The sequence below is a fragment of the Peromyscus maniculatus genome, chromosome 1 (assembly GCF_049852395.1).
Source record: "Peromyscus maniculatus bairdii isolate BWxNUB_F1_BW_parent chromosome 1, HU_Pman_BW_mat_3.1, whole genome shotgun sequence".
NCBI classification, from domain to species: Eukaryota; Metazoa; Chordata; class Mammalia; order Rodentia; family Cricetidae; genus Peromyscus; species Peromyscus maniculatus.
This window is the reverse complement of record NC_134852.1, coordinates 144,011,487-144,027,695: the sequence shown is the minus strand read 5'-3', so window position 1 is coordinate 144,027,695 and position 16,209 is coordinate 144,011,487. Positions and strand designations below refer to the sequence as shown.

General features: G+C 45.1%; 1 long non-coding RNA gene across 1 annotated transcript; it reads right to left on the bottom strand.

Moving 5' to 3' along the window:
• Window positions 1-6,114: 6,114 nt before the first annotated feature.
• On the bottom strand, window positions 6,115-15,810 carry LOC143272382 (uncharacterized). The gene is made up of 5 exons (XR_013049897.1): window positions 15,141-15,810; window positions 14,077-14,247; window positions 8,358-8,471; window positions 7,562-7,629; window positions 6,115-6,909 (listed from the first exon to the last, which is right to left on the bottom strand). It is a non-coding gene; the product is annotated as an uncharacterized LOC143272382 (long non-coding RNA).
• Window positions 15,811-16,209: the final 399 nt, after the last annotated feature.

Genomic DNA, 16,209 nt, shown 5'->3' with positions numbered 1-16,209 from the left:
CTGGCACCACTGATCTCTCACAGGACAGTATTGAGAACCAAATCCTTCCATTTTTCAGACCCCAAACAGCTTGTTCACCCTGTGCGGACTCACACTTGCCCTGGCTCACAGGAGGAACTTTCTGTGATGTTCACAGAGGCATCTTTGGCCACTGCTTCCACGGGCTCATTAGTGACCTGCCGGGAGGTCTTTGGAGAAGATCCGGGTATTCAACAGCTTGGGCGTGTTTTGCTTCCATAAACACTAAATGAGTTTTGTAACAATGTAACAACAATGTAACAGCCTCTGAGCCTATAACAATGGACAGAAAAGGGAAGGGAGTTGGGCATGCAAAAGTTTGCTGGGAATCTAAAAGCAGGGGAGAAAATTCTGAAAGCAGTGATGTAAGAATTGTCAGCAAGAAGGAAAAAAAGAGATGTCTGACAAAGCCTCCCACAGAGCCAGACATGCTGTTACACACCTCGAATCCCAGCACTTTGGAGGCGGAGGCAGGAGGGTCAGGAGTTCACGGTTAGCCTTAGCTACATAGTCAGTTCAAGGACAGACTAGTAGCATGGTCTACGTGAGACTCTGCCCCCAAATACAAAACAAAGCAAAACAAAACAAGGAAGAAAGCTTCCAACTCCCATGTGTCTTAATTCTGCAGATTCTCATACATGCACCTACTCTGGGGTGAGAATAGGCTGGTCCCAGGAAATACATCCCCAGACTTCCAGACCCAAAGCACAGAGGTGATTGTAGATTCACACTGCCTAGACAGCCATTCCAAACAATTTACACCCAATCCTTTCTTAATGTGTTGTTAAATCTCTGGGTACATATTTGCTGATACAATATTCACAGCAAGGCTTCGAGAGCTGAAAGGGACAGAAAATGCTTTTCTTTCCAGACTCACTTCAGCCTTGCTTGTCAGACCCTTCAGGGTCCCACACCTCAGGATCTCAGCACAGGTGCAGGACAGGGTGGATCAGGGACCCACACAGCCTTCTCATCCATTGTGGACCCATTGATGGGTTCTTATCACAGATAATTTGCTTTATTGATTGAGAGACTGATTGACTTAGTATGTGAGTCTGTGTGTGTGCCTTCATTTGTGTGCATGTACCCCTGTGTGTGAGGGTGAAGGTTCGTGCATGTGTGTGTGCCCACACACCCTCGCGCTCACAAGCATGCATATGGTGCATGTGTGGAGGTCAGAGGACAACTTCTTGGAGTCAGTTCTCGTCTTCCATCAAGTAGGTCTTGGGGTTTGAACTCAGGTTCTCAGGCTTGGCAGCAAGCACCCTTACCTCCTAAACCATATTGCTGACCTCCTTGTGCACAGTTTGTGGGAATGGAAACTGGTACAGATGCTACAGAAACCAGCATGACACTTCTCCCAAAAGTTAAAAATAAAACTGCCACATGATTCTGTAAGTTTGCCTGTTCCAAGATAGCCTTTTGGATATATACCCAGAAGATGCTCGTGAAACCATTGGCATGGCAGTTTTGTCTACAATAACCAGAAGGTAAGAAAAAGTCACCAAGTTTTGACAGGTGAACAGGTGAACAAACAAACAACAAATAAAAACATGGTCTGCAATGTAAAAGATTATTACTCAGCCTTAACAAGGCATTCTGACACCTCCTCTGATATGAAAGAATTTTGAGGACACCATGTTAAGTGAAGTAAATTACACAGAGAGAAGATGTCTGTGTGATTCTCCATGTAACAGGTCCCAGAGTAGCCAACTCCACAGGGATGGGCAACAGAGGGCTGGTCAGCAGCATCTGAGGAAAGCGACACAGAAAGCTTTGTTGCCATGGGGACAGAAGTTCAGTTTTACAAGATGAAACAGTTCTGGGCACAGGTTACACAGCGATGTGGATATGCTGCTGAAGTGGACCTTGAGAAATTGTTAAGATGGGGACCGTCGCTCAGCAGTAGCACTTGCCTGGCATGCACAAGGCCATGGAGTCCATCTCAGGCTCCACACACATACACAATGGTTAAAATGATAACTTTTGTCACCATGAAAAGAAACAGTGTATACTTGCTTCCTCACAGCGATGGTCACTGGCTGTCAGGTTATGTTTGGGCTCCAGGGGTGCTGTGAGTTCCCCTCTATCTCTTCCGATCCACATTCCCCACACTCAGGGTCAGGGGCAGACAAATGGAGGCTCAGTACATCTTCACTGGGTGTCAGAGGAAAACAGGGAACGGTCAATGGAGGAAGGGGGAGAAAGAATGGACAGACAATCAAGAGACAGATTACAAATGGGCTGCGACCCAGTGAAGAGACATTCTTCAGGGCGAGCAGCACACTGCAGCAACAAGGCCCACTGCTCGCCACAAAAGGAGTAAAGAGTTTAGTACCACAGTTTAAGTACCTAACGCTGGATCTGTTGGATGACTTTAGACAGAATCGGTACGTTTCTTTCTGTATGGCTGTGGTCCTGTATGTTTATGTCCATGTATGAGTAGGTTGACATGAGTATGCAGGTGCAGGTGCAAGTGTGTAATCATGCATGGTGAGTTCAGAAGACAACCTCGGATGGCAAACACTTTTTTTTTTTTACTTTTTAAAATAATATTTTTCTTAATTCTTTGAAAATGTCACACAATGAATTTTTGTCATATCCATCCCCTACCTCCTCCCAAATCTACCCTCACTTCCATACCCACCCAGCTTTGAGTTTTTGTCTTTCTTTTTCCCATAGGGTCCAGTTTGTGTTGTTCAATTACACTCAAGCATGGGGCCTTTCCTGGCATGTGGTTGACCAGTATTTTGAGGCATTGGCCTAAAACTAGCCAACGAGGCAAGGCTGGCTGGCCAGTGATCCCCAGGAATTTGGTTGTCTCTACCTTCTTTTAAATATTGTGCTTGGTGGCTGATAAGCCCAGGAGGATTGCCTAGAAACCAGCTGCAGGTCAGAGAACAAGATGGCCAGTGACCATAGCAGAGCCCAGCCTGGCTGCAAACTCACAGAGGGGTATCTAGGTTGCCAGTGTACAATGATAAAAGTACGTAAACATGTGTGTGTATGCATGCACACTTATCTGCTTACTGCTATATGCCTGCAGTATATTTACTCAAGCATATGCCTGCATACGTTTGTGTCTATAGGCACACTATATGTTTGCTCTCACGTGTGTGAGTATATACACTTATGTCTCTGTGTGTCCTAGCTGAGCTCACCAGCTGCAGCAAGGGCTGGTGGGAACAGAAGTCTTCAGGTGTCTGAGTGGGAGCACAGGTGTAGAGGCAGGTGCCTTGGATGCGTGCTGGAATGCAGCCGTGGGAAGAGAGAGAACACTCACCTCCATGGGGCCTCACAGTGTAACGGGACACGGATCTTCAGGAAAGACATGCCTAACTGGAACACTTGGCCACTGTGCGAAGTGCGAGGCGGAGAGGTAAATGGTGCTCTGTGAGAGTCACAGGGGGATCCAGCCAAGGGAGGTGGGGGAAAGGCACAATGCACCAGCTGAGAGCAGAGTGAAACTAAGAAATGAATTAAAATAAAGTAAAAAAAAAAATCTAAAGAAAGAGAAAGAAAACATAGAGGGATAATTGTGTGTGGGAATAGGGCTTACTTATTTTTCTTTTCTTTTCTTTTTTTAACCATCAAATAAAGACAGCGTTCCTGGGAGTGGCAAGCTGGCTCAGCAGGGGAAGGCAAGCGCTGTCCCTGGCCTGGCAGCTGAGTTCTGCACTGAGGACCCACAGGGTGAAAGAGAAAACCAGCTCCCAAGGTGTCCTCTGCCCTTCACACACAGGGGCACACAGAGACACTAAATAAAATCTTAAATGTAATACAATTTTCTAAAAAGAAAGCCCTGCTAAATTTGACTCTATTACTGCTAAAGTTTCTGCACTGAGAAAATGCTACCAGCAAAAGCAAAAGGCAGAGTGCAAACTGCAAAAAGAAACAAAACCACACGAAAAACCCTCACAACAAACAGGAGCAAGAGTTACAAATCTCATATACAAAGATATTTGTCCATCAATACATAGCTCCTCTTTCTAAAAAAAATGGATTTAAGACAGGAAGTCTCACATGCATGCCCACATAAGTCAATATGAAAGGCCGATAAGCAGAAAGAAAGAATTGCCTTCGGTGGTAATCAAAGACACATGAATTAAAACAGTCATGTGCCTTTATTTCTTTATTTATTTTTACTGATGAAATCAGCAGGGATTTAGTGCTGAGACATTAAGATGTTGAGGAAAGTAGCCAGAAGCAGGTGGGAATACAAATTGGTGTAACTTTCCTAGGAGGCAATTTGGCAGTGTCCATCAAATGCTTTAGAAGTATGCTTACTTGGTCATTTTACTTAAAGAATTTATCTTAGGGAAACCAATGTGCAGAGATGAGGTGAGAGATCTTAAATTAGGCATCACTCACAGCAGAGTAAAACTGAGAACATGGTAACGGTGTAACAGCATCAAATAGGACAGAGTGTTGGGCAGCCATTAAAATTTACACCATTGAGGGCACCTGATGATGTGGGAGAACGGTCACAATACATGTTAAACAGGAAGGAAAACATTTCACACAACTGGAAAATTCAAATCGGGAGGCCAGAGACATGAATCAGTCAGGTGTGGAAACGCGAGAGACTGCCTGGGACTGGGCTCACACCGCATATCAGAGGAGAGTGGATAGATAAGCCAAAGGGCAGCTCAGGGTCACTGATGATCCATATGAGAAAAATAAAATGAGAGCATCACAGTCCACCCCTGACAATCCCAGATCCCAGGGGCAAGAGCAACAGGTGGAAAGAAAACTAAGTGGTTTAGAAGGAGATACAGCATGATAGCCACATGACCTCAGACAGAACAATGTCTTAAATGACAAGATATACTAAGCCTAGAGTTAAAAACAAAACAAAACATTCAATTTTGTGAATGCAGTCCCAGCTGTTGGAGGGGAGGGAACGGGGTGAATTGGAATCAGACACATTATATCCATACCCACATATGAATATTAAATAAGTATTTCTAAAAACCTAGAAAAAAAGCACAAGTAATGAATTCAAGACTGTTAGAAAAAGGAAAATTCATCGCAGAACCTTTGAGGCAGTGCATCCTCCACTTCAGTGTGTCTGGGCATCACAGGTGGATATGTGAATTGATGCTGCTGATCCATGGAACACGATATGTCAGTATCAAGATATGAAGGAGTCTTATATGTAAATAACAATAACAAAAGAACACCACAGACTAAGCCTGGTGAAGGGTCTGAGTGGGCAATCCTTAGAGAAGAGGAACTAAACGGTGGATAGACACGTTATGTTGCTTGGGACAGGGGGATGGTTAATCTACATTGCTGACAAGGTGGATTTAGAATCACCTGGGAGATGCACCTCTGGGCGGACATTTCCAGAGAGGTTTAACTAAGAGGGAAAGACAGACAACCCTGAATGGGAGGTGGGAACACTCAATGAGTTGAGATTCCAGACAGAATGAAAAGGGAGACATTTGGAAGAATGCCGGAAGTCTTCCTTCCTTTGCTTAGTGGTCAGTGCCAGGACCAAGCCGTTCCTGTTGTTACCCCTCCCCACCATGAGGGACTCCAAACTATGAGTGGAAATCAATCCTTCTTGCCTTAAGTTGGTTTTTGTTAGCGATTTTGTCACAGCAACAAGCAAAGTAAGGGAGAGACGTGGGTTTATTGCTCTGTAGTTTGTTGGACTCTGGAACTGGTCCCATGGAGGAATGCAGAAAAGTTTGAAGCTATGTGTGAGAGAGCGCCAGAGTGCTGTAGGCAGAACTTCACAGGCACTTCTGGTGGGAATTTGGAAGACTAGAACGCAGGTGGAAATGAAGTCGGGGATCACTAAGCTCCAGAAGGGACAGAGAGTCTACTGGGAATAGAACCAGAGAGCACTGGTCTTGTATTATGGGAGTGTGTATGTGGGGGAGGGGGGGATCGTAAGCCAATGGATGGCATGATTCCTATCTAACATCCTTAAGCTGCTTTCTGTCAGGTCCCGTGACCACAGCATTAGCACAGATAAGGTTGCCACTGCCACTTGAAGATTTGATAACAAGTTTATTGTTTAGATAAATAGGGCAAGTGTTCTAGGCTGTTGAGGGGAGCTTATGGTTCTGCACTTCGAAGTCTGGTTGGAGTCTCAGAGACATATTTCTAAGCTGCATTAGGAAACTTGGTGGTTGAAAAAGGAAAAGAGGATCATCCTGAGGAGGTTTTCACAGGCTAGACCAAGAAACCCTGTAGAGCTTCTGTTAATATCCATTGGTTGGAACTCCAAGGCCACAGCTAACTGCAGGAGAGGCTGGGAGATGGAGTCAAACTGTGCTTGAGAAAAGGGAGAGCAGTTGGGAACCAGATAGCAATCTTGGCCACACTTCTTAAGAGACACTCAGCTCCCGCTAGCAATCAGGGAAACATAATTAAAGCCATTTCCATCACCAGACTGGCAAAACAGATTATCAAGACTATCCACAGCCAGCAAACAGCTTCGCAGAGACTATCCTCCAACCCCCTCATCCTGCTTAAATTTCTATTCTATGCATGTGCTGCCTCTAACATACCATTCATTTACTTGTTAGTAGTGTTTACTGTTTACACTCTGTCTTCCCACTTTGCAATGCTAACAGGGCAGGGGTGTGTGAGCATTACCTTAAATGCATGCCCAGCATCCACAGCAGAGGTGGCACTGTTTGGCACAGAAAAGGATCTGTAGAACAGAGAGGCATCCCAGGAGGTGATTCAGGTGAGCCTTTCCTCATTGGTCCCCAGCACCCAAGAATAAGACTCAACTCTTCAATCATATGGTCACTTCCTGTCCATCGACTTAACGCAGCTTGAGTTCCAGATTACTCCTCCATACATCTGTGAGCACAAAAGCTCTTGTCTTCAGCCTCTATTTTTGGTTATTTTACTATGGTGTGTCTTTTTCTGAAACAAAAATAATATGCCATTTGATGTACAATTTGATGAGTTTTAACAAGTGCACAGCCTCAATGAAGGCTCTTGGTATTGATCACCCTGTGTTGTTGTGACAGAATACCTCACACAGTAATTTAGAGGAAGGAAAGAAAGGGATTGGCTCAGGGTTCTGGAAGTTTCAGTCCATGGTCACTTGGCTTCATTACTCCTGGGGCTGTGTGGTGAGTCAGAGAATAATGGATGGAATGTGTGCTAGAGTGGAGTAGGCAGGAGAGAGAGGAAAGGAGGGAGGGGATGAGAGAGAGAGAGAGAGAGCAACTGGCTGAAGAAAAGGTATGTCCTTCAGTTCAGGGCCCTGCTTATAAAGTGATTTGATTCCTCCGACCAGGACTCACTTCCTAGTTTCCACACTTCAAAATGTCATCAAATTACAATTCCACCCACAGATTAATCTTGTACTGATGAGCCCAGAGTCCTCATAATCCAGTAACTTCCCAAAAGCGCATCAGAAGGTATCTAAGCCTTTGGAGGGGAGAACTTTGTATCCTAACCATAACGCACCGCCATGAAGAGATACAGATGGTAGAACCCCACAGAACGCCTCTTAAGGGACCAAGCTTTGGATAGTTGATTCACAGCAATAGAAGCAGGAGACACATACCTCTCTCCCTCCATTGTGAGCATATTTCTAGTCCATTTTTTCTGTCCTCAGATCTCTTCAGTGGTCTCCTAGGGGTTTGAAAAAAAAAAAAAGAGGCTCTTCTCTTTGCTCATTAGACTACGAGATCTTCAAGGGTCCCAATCTATATGACTTGTTCCTCATGGCTGCTCCTGTGTCTGGCACAGTTCCCTGCACCCGGGAGATGCTGAATAGCACATAATTTCATGGATAAAGAAGTATGATGGTATCTAATGGGTCTAGAAATTTGGTTTCTCCTTCTGACTTCAATCTTATATGAGGAATACATATGACTTAGCTTTCAACACATCAACTATGAGATGGGGTTATGGATGGGACACAGAGCTGGCTCAGAGGGCTCCCTCAGTCACATATTGCTGTTCAGTTTCTTTTCCTGTTACTATCATAAAATACCTTGACAAAAGCAACTTAAAGGAGAAAGAGTTTATTTGGATCACAATTCCCGGTTACAGTCTATTGTTGTGAGGAAGTTAAGGCAGCAGGAACTTGAAGAGGCTACTGGTGTTACCTCCAGCCAACGGAAGAGAGCAATGAATTAATGCATACATTCTTGCACTACTTACTCTCTCCATCTTAGTACAAGTTCTGTATCTTGGTCAGGGAATGACACCACCCACAGTGGGTGAGTCTTCCTACCTCGATTATGCAGTCCCCACAGGTGTGCCCAGAGGCCCACCTCCTTGGTGATTCCAGATTATCAAGATGACTGGTAACACTATCTATCACATTTATTCAGGAAGTACTTCAGAGCACTTACTCTGTGCTGGGCACTGCCCTGGGTGTCGAGGAGATGAAAGTGCACATGAGCAGACACTGTCCACATTCTCAAGGGACTTACTATTTGAGTGAGAGCCACACGAGAGTCCGTGACCTATGTAATAAAGAGATCTGTCAAAGCACTGCCGGGCCACTGGACACCTCCAGACTATGGACTTGAGTATTCTGCTACGTTCTTTTTCACAAAAACCGTCCTGTTATCTCAGAAGATTTGCACAGGAAAGAGAACCCTTTTTTATTTGCTATCAAGGTTAGAGTTGTTTTGAGAACCACTGTGTCTATAATAATAGCAAGCTCTTCTGAAATAAACAGGGGAAGACAGAAATGAGCCAAACCACCAGGCTGTTCCCTTTCAAATCTCTGACTTCAAAAACCACAAAATAGACCTTTCAGATAAACCAACCAGCCTTGGAATTACCCGGAACTCAACCAGGGACACTTGCTTGAGAACACTAGAAATGACAAACCCTGCCTCCCACTCCGCCTTTCACGACTTTATCGCTCAGAAGGAAGCGCCCGGCCTTATAAATATTTCCCATTATGGAACTTTTTGGTAAGCTCCTCGAGTAATTTCAGATCTCAGCTAGGTTTGTTCTCCCTGCTGCCCAATCCAATATCTGCCCGGGCTGAGGCACTGAAGTGATGGGGAGAAGAGAGAAATTAAGACAACTTCGCAGCATTCCATAAGCATTTGCATGCGGAACTGGCTGTCCTGCTGTTTCATAAATTTGATATGGAAGGGAACCATGAGTACCAAAGTTCACATCCAGTCAGACACTTTAACCATACGTCATGAAGGTCTGCTACAAAAGAAATGCAATAATATCCTTGCGAATATAGGACTAACGAGAATACACATAGCACATCCGAGAGTGCTCAGATGTGTAATTATTGTGAGGATTTCACAGACACATAAATATAATGATCTTCAGCTAAGTAAATTGCTAGCTACCAATGAAATAAATAGGGTCCCTTCAGAATTTGAAATAATTTGGGATAGGAGGGGGTGGGCAATGATTCACCTTAGCTGTTGTCTTAGGAACAGTAATAGAGGAATCTAGCTGCCAACGCCGGTGCATTTACATTGTTCTCTGTGTACCCTGTGGAGTGTGTCAGAAGCGCTTTGTCCCCACTGGCTTCCAACCCCCTGTTTTGATAAGCCACAGCGCAGCAAGGCTCAGTACTGGGTAGGAGCCGCTAATACTGTTTACTGCAGCAGGCATCCCAGCCATAATATTTTCCCCAGAAATACTGATGTCTTTAAAGGTCAGGTTGCTACTGATTTGACAGGATAACATAAATTCATCTTTCTAGGAGGAAAATGGTATACATGACTTGGTTTAAAGGTTAAACTGCCTCCCCCCACCACTGGATAGGTCAAAGATTCAGGACTTTAATACACAGAGTATAATTACCTGTTTGGACAGACAGGTGGAAGGAAGTGGTCCAGGCTTCAGGTTTTCATAGGGATGTTTGAAAATTTAGGAACCTATTGACATGTCATTTCTGAATATAGTTCATTGTAGGGGAAAAACCCCTACCATGTTGCTCGGTTAAGATGTCCTGTCTCTGCCCTTCCTAACTGTGGGAGTCTATGAATCGATTTCAGAGCACCGATACAGTCTGAGGCTGTTCCCAGTTAGCAGTGTTCACAAGGCTAGTAAACTCCTCAGTGCCACAGGCGTATAGAGGTGGTAAGTGAGGGCTTTGTAGATGAATAAAGGAAAACATTTGTTTGGTGTGTGTGAGTGTGTGTGTGTGTGTGTGTGTGTGTGTGTGTGTGTGTGTGTGTGTATCCCATGGTGTATGTGTGTGGAGATCAGAGGCCAACTTAAAAGAGTCAATTCTCTCTTTCTACTGTGTAGGTCCTGGGAATCAAACTCAGGTCATCAGGCTTGGTGGCGGACACCTTTACCCACTGAGCCATCTTTTTGGCCTAGAATGTACTTTTTTAAAATTTTTTTTAATATATATATATATATATATAATTTTACAATACCATTCAGTTCTACATATCAGCCATGGGTTCCCCTATTCTCCCCCATCCCACCCCCTCCCCTTACCCCCAGCCCACCCTCCATTCCCACCTCCTCCAGGACAAGTCCTCCCCCGAGGACTGCGATCAACCTGGTAGACTCAGTCCAGGGAGGTCCAGTCCCTTCCTCCCAGACTGAGCCAAGTGTCCCTGCATAAGTTCCAGGTTTCAAACAGCCAACTCATGCAATGAGCACAGGACTTGGTCCCACTGCCTAGTTGCCTCCCAAACTGATCAAGCCAATCAACTGTCTCACCTATTCAGAGGGCCTGATCCAGCTGGGGGCCCCTCAGCCTTTGGTTCATAGTTCATGTGTTTCCATTCATTTGGCTATTTTTTTCAATAATTGAGTAAAACTGAAATTTATTATATGCCACAGTCGTCCTAGGGACCTCCATGATATATATATAGCCTCTATGGTTCTATGGGTTGTGGTCTGATTGTTCTTTATTTTATATCTAGAATCCACCAATGAGTGAGTACATACCATAACTGTCTTTCTGGGTTTGGGTTACCTCACTCAGGATGATTTTTTCTAGTTCCATCCATTTGCCTGCAAATTTCATGCTTTCGTTGTTTTTCTCTGCTGAGTAGTACTCCATTGTGTATATGTACCACATTTTTTTCATCCATTCTTCCATTGATGGGCATCTAGGTTGTTTCCAGGTTCTGGCTTTTACAAATAGTGTTGCTATGAACATAGCTGAGCATGTATCTTTATGGTATGAATCAGCATTCCTTGGGTATATGCCCAAGAGTGGGATGGCTGGGTCTTGAGGTAGTTCGATTCCTAATTTTCTGAGAAACTGCCATACTGATTTCCACAGTGGTTGTACAAGTTTACATTCCCACCAACAGTGGAGGAGTGTTCCCTTTGCTCCACATCCTCTCCAACATTGGTTGTCATTGGTGTTTTTGATCGTAGCCATTCTAACAGGTGTAAGGTGGTATCCCAGAGTCGTTTTGATTTGCATTTCTCTGATGATTAAGGATGTTGAGCATTTCTTTAAATGTCTTTCAGCCATTTGTAGTTCTTGTTTTGTGAATTCTCTGTTTAGCTCTTTAGCCCATTTTTTAATTGGACTGTTCAGTACTTTGATGTCTAGTTTCTTGAGTTCTTTATATATTGTGGAGATCAGTCCTCTGTCAGATGTTGGGTTGGTGAAGATCTTTTCCCAATCTGTTGGCTGTCTTTTTGTCTTATTGACTGTGTCTTTTGCCCTGCAAAAGCTTCTCAGTTTCGAGAGGTCCCATTTATTAATTGTTGTGCTCAGGGTCTGTGCTGTTGGTGTTTTATTTAGGAAATGGTCTCCAGTGCCAATGTAGAATGTACTTTTTAAGTACATCCACAAAGGTTGTTGGTTTTGTTTATATATGTATATATTAATACTTATATATATTAATATATATATGGAGAAAGGTAGATAGAAACTCTGCCACTAAAAACTAAAAACAGACAAATTAGACCCAGAGAATTTCCTTCATGCATTCCTTCATTTAGCCATACAATTTATTTTAATTCATATATTTAAAAAAGTACTGAAGCTTATACCATTTGCTGGATTTAGGATAACTGGCAAGGCCTGGCTTTAACCTTAGATACTTTATATCTGAGAAGAAAAATTACGTGATCTCAGGCTTAAGAAGGGGAGTTGAGGTAGGGAGTGGGCACCACTGCCTGCCCAGAAGAGCTAAGATCTGGCTGTGGTTCTGTATAGGAGAGGGAGAGGCATCCCCCTGTGTTCCCTTTGACCCCAACCATGGCAGCAGCCTCGGGTTCACACCAGGACACAAGCAAACAGTCAAGGTTTATTTTAGCAGATGCAAAAGCAAACATGGAAAATGAGAAATGCTTCTGGGGGTGGGGGAGGGGCAGGCAGAGCCAAGAGGCCATTTCTTCTCCCCCTCTCCCCCCCCTCCTCCAGGTGCCCTCTGGCCTCTGTTCCTAGAATAATTGAAAGCTTCCCTAGAAGTCATTCATTCTCACTTCAGTCTGTGATAACTACATTCACATATAAGTATATGTGCTGGCTAGTTTTATGTCAACTTGACACAAGCTGGAGTCATTTGGGAAGAGGGAGCCTCAAATGAGGAAACTCCCCCACTAAATTAGACGGTGGGAAAGCCTGCGGGGCATTTTCTTGAAGGATGATTGATGTGAGAGAGCCCAGCTCCTTGTGGGTGGTGCCATCCTTGGTTCTAGGTGCTATAAGGAAGCAGGCTGAGCAAGCCATGAGGAGCAAGCCAGTAAGCAGCACCCCTCCATGGTCTCTGCATCAGCTCCTGCCTCTGGGTTCCCCTTGTGTTCCTGCCCTGACGCCCCTCAGAGACAATGTGACCTGAGATTTGAGAGCTGCAATAAAACTTTTCCTCCCCAAGTTGCTTTTGGTCGTGCTGTTTTTTATCACAACAGTAGAAACTCTAAAACAGAATAAAGGCAAACTACTCAAAGTTGAAGAGTTTACTAGGGAAGCAATGCCTTCTGGATGACCCTGCGCAATTAGGATGGTGTCATGAGAGCCATCAGAACATGTCTGGATGGGTTTTGTGTTTTTTCCCAGAGCCCTGTCCCTGCTTTTGCCTATTCAGCTTAGCTGTCTCATTCCCAGACGCAAGCCACATCTTTCTCAACGTTTCCCATCTTGCTGCTTTATCCCCAGTATTCATTCAACCCTAACATCTCTTTTCACTGTAACGCTACTGGCATCTCCCTGTCCCCCGTCACATCAAGCGGAGTTTTACAGGACACAATTTTTAAAACACTAGCCTTCCATTCCCACTTATCAAACCCCCACCCACAGACCTTGGTCTTATGGACATCAGAAGCTGCTTTTTATGGACCTGGGAGAGGCCTGGACTGAAGCAGAGGTGATTCAACGGTAGACCCATTCTCTAGTGCTCAATGGATCATTAATCACCTAACTATTCATGGACACAGTAAGGAAAATCTCATCTGCATCTCCCCCAAGGCACATGGAGGCGAGACAGCAGCTTTCCTGTACCCACCCAAGGAACAGGACAGTGACGGGGTTGCGTGGGGATACCTTGTGGTTGAGAGCCTGGCAGGCCTACTGTCCCCTCCTGCCTGGTTTAAGACGAATTAGCTACATTCTTTGCCAAAATAGCAAAGGAATGGTCTCTAGCCCAGTTCCTAAAGCTGTCCCTCGGAAACCTTTTGAGCTGAGCCTCCACAGTCCACTGTCCCTCAGCCCTCCTGTCTTCCCAACGCCTAGGGTGAGCCAGTGAGCCCTGCTCATAGCCTTCACACTTTCCTAACCAGAGTCCCAAAGCCACCCACATTCTCCAAACGCCAGCATGGTCAGACTTGTCACAGCAGTTGCCCACTCCCCATACCAGCTTCTGTCTAGGTTACTCTTCTGTTGCTGGGACAAAACACTATGACCAAGGCAACTTATAAAAGAAAGCTTTTAATTGAAGCTCAACTTTCTAGAGGGTTAGAGTCTATGCAGTCAAAAAAATGAGTCGATGGGAGCCGTTTTAATTCAAACCACCACAGGCTGAAAGTGTTAATCTTATTTTTCAAAAGGAAATAGAACCCTTTACAGCAAGGTGACACAACCAAGCATTTCAGAGCCTGAATGTACAGTTGAGACCGTACCTAGACTCACCCCAGCCTTCACCCTTCCCCTCTCTACTTTCTTACCTCTCTTTCCCATCTCGTGACTTCAGAAAGACAGAGCTGACACTCAGAGGTGTTTGCTGAATGAATGATTCAATCACCAAGCACAAGTCAGTCATGTGAGGTCCTGGTGTAGGGTATACCAGGAGGGCGTCAGTCCCAGAAAGAAGGAATCAGGTGTGGCTTCTCCAGCTCCTGAAGGCATGAATGTGGGGGAGGGAAGAGGTATTAAGAAGTGGTGGGGATCCTCTCCAGAGCCAGGTATAGTGAGCCTGGGACTGTAGTCCTAGATATGTCAAGACTTGAGTTAGGGGGACTCACTTGAGGTCAGAGTTTAAGGCCAGCCTGCAACACAGGAAGACTTCATCTTTAAACAACAAACTCACCTTCCCCAGCTTGGACACAGAGGTGAGGAGGAAGAGAACGTTCCTTCTTAGGGCAAGGTCCTGACCCAAGGTTTGGAAACTGCTCCTGAAAAATAACCTTAGTTTTCTTTTGTTCTCTTTCTGCCTCACTGGAGCCATTTCTACCCTTTGGGGGCAGTGCCAAGAGAGGGCGATTTGTATTTGAAATTTCATGGTGAAAGCACAAGCCCTTTTTAGACATACCAGGCAAATGACATGTGCTAGGCTCGCCCCATGTCTCCAGCGTGAAATAGTCACCAATCTCTGTGGGACCTCTCCACTCAGAAGCCCTTTGCCTTCCCTCTGATGAGTAAGGGAGTTGAGGCACAGTAAGAGACAAGGAGGAGCTATAAAGACCTTCCTACCTCCAGCACTACCCTGGTCTTACAGAAATCTGGTCACCTCCCACTGGTGGCATGAGCATAGCTCTAGGCTGAGCATCCCAAATCTCCTGCCGAAGGACAAGGGCAGTAACAAGGAGAGATCCCAGAGTCCCAGAGTTCAGCTCCTGCCCTTGGATGATGTCCAGAGAAGACCCTAAGAAAACATCACACCCAGACTCGCTCAGCCTCTGTGTGCACTGTCCTCCCACGCATCAGCTGTTTGGAGTTCTCAGACACCATCTGAGGACCTTATGGCTGTGCCACAGCAACATGTTCCAAATACCCCAGGGCTACGGCTCACCTTCCAGTGATCACCATCTTCTTCTAGAATTTTCCAAACCAAGCTGGCAAGCTGATGAGCACAACTGTACACAGATAATAATTCAGCAGGAAATAAGTGCTGTGATTCTCATTACAGCTAACGTCTCGCCAATATCCCCCACAAGGACAAACACAAGGTTTTGCATTGTCTTCTAGGTCTGCACCTCAGACAAACAAGCAGCCATCTTCCTCAGCTAACACTCACATTGGGTCCATATGGCTTAAAGATTCAGAGGGAGTGGGTCTTTGATGTGAGCACCTAGTGTCACCACTTCTGGTCATGCCACAGGAAGTCCTTTCTGTCATCCTTGTTGCAGTTTCTGTGTTAACAAACGTCTCTGAGACTACTAGTTAGAAGTTTCTTACACAGCGAACATGCAGAGTTGTTTTAGCAGTTGGTATTGACAGAAAGTTAAAATCCAAAACCTTAGGATTTGGGGTTAGCAGATACCAATGCGCTTAGACTCCACAGCATCTCCCAGTCTTCTGCTTCATCCACAGAGCTCAGGAAGCAACACCGGTTAGACGGCCATCTATTTCTGTGATGGTGTTCCTGGAAAAACAACTTGAGGGAGCATCTGCTGTGATCCACAGTTTCAGAGGTTTCGGTCCACAGTTCCCCCGGCTCTGTTGTTCCTGGGCTATAGTGAGAAAACATCATGTCAGGAACAAGCAGGACAGAGGGAGAGAAAGTGAGTATACCTTCATAGACATGTCTCCAGTGACCAGTCCCCTGCTCCCCCGTAACAGTCAAAATCCATACATGGATTAGTTTGTTGATCAGGTCAGAATCCTGACGACTGAGTCACTTCCCATCACTAGATGAAGACCAAGGCTTCAGCACACAAGGCTTTTCAGGGTAACTCACATCCAAACCATAAAAAACACATATGCCAGCTCATCTGGCCCAACAGGAAAGCTGAAGTGTAATTGCTTTTGGACTCCATGAATATACGGTGTTTCTAAGCAACTGCTCTTGCCTGAAGAGGCCTCTGAGCCAGGCTTCTGCTGGTGCAGTTCTGGGGAAGTCCTGGATAGAAACAGGCTGT